Source organism: Cyanistes caeruleus, chromosome 16 (assembly GCF_971803275.1).
Source record: "Cyanistes caeruleus chromosome 16, bCyaCae1.hap1.1, whole genome shotgun sequence".
Taxonomy (NCBI): Eukaryota; Metazoa; Chordata; class Aves; order Passeriformes; family Paridae; genus Cyanistes; species Cyanistes caeruleus.
In genome coordinates, this window is record NC_141716.1 from 15,933,853 (window position 1) to 15,934,906 (window position 1,054).

The following is a 1,054-nucleotide window of genomic DNA, read 5'->3' on the forward strand; positions in this document are numbered from 1 at the left end:
GGGGAGGGGGCGGCTCAGCCGCGCCGTCGCCCTGGAAACGCGCGGGGCCGCATCCGCAGGGCCGCGCTCAGCCCCGCCGCAGCTTTTCGGGGGGATGCGGGGAAAGGGGGGCGGCGTCATGGCAACGCCGGGAGCCCCCCCGAGCGGCCGGGCAGCCCCGGGCCAGACTTAGACGGGACGGGGAGCACAGAGTCACAGGGTGCTGCTGCGCTGAGGCACGGGGCGCTGTGGATGGGCTGGAGCCCCTCTGCTCTGAGCCAGGCTGGGAGAGCTGGGGGTGCTCACCTGGAGAGAAGAAGGATCCAGGGAGAGCTCAGAGCCCCTTCCAGGGCCTGAAAGGGCTCCAGGAGAGCTGGAGAGGGACTGGGGACAAAGGATGGAGGGACAGGACACGGGGAATGGCTTTCTACTGCCAGAGGGCAGGGATGGATGGAATATGGGGAGGGAATTCTTCTATGTGAGCGTGGGGAGGCCCTGGCACTCCAGCTGTGGCTGCCCCTGGATCCCTGGAAGTGCCCAAGGCCAGGTTGGACAGGGCTTAGAGCAGCCTGGGATGGTGGAAGGTGTCCCTGCCCATGGCAAGGCGTGGAATGGGATGAGCCTTTAAGGTCTCTTGCAGTCCAAACCATTCTAAGACTGTGTGATTAAACAAACACCCCTCTGAGAGAAATCAGACAACGCCAATGGGGACGTACCCTGCACAGCAGCCAAGGGCCCTGGAGACCGTATCAGCTCCCCAGGCCTTGTCTGGTTTCAGTATCAGGGCAGACTTCTCTCCTTGGCACTCCAACCACAGGCCCAAAGAGGGAGCAGAAGGTGTTAATGTGACACCCCCAAGATCCCCGGGAAGTGAAAGGATCACTTGGAGTGGTCCTGTAGTGGAAATGCAGGATGGACACACTGCAGAAGCACTTCCAAAATGACTCTGGTTGAAGCCGGGCTGCTCACCTGCCCACCCTTCAGTATTCCGTGGCCACACAAAGAAGTGTCTTCAGACACTTACGCAAGGTCTGTCCCACTTACCTGCAGAAAGTGGGAGGGGAAAGAACCAAGG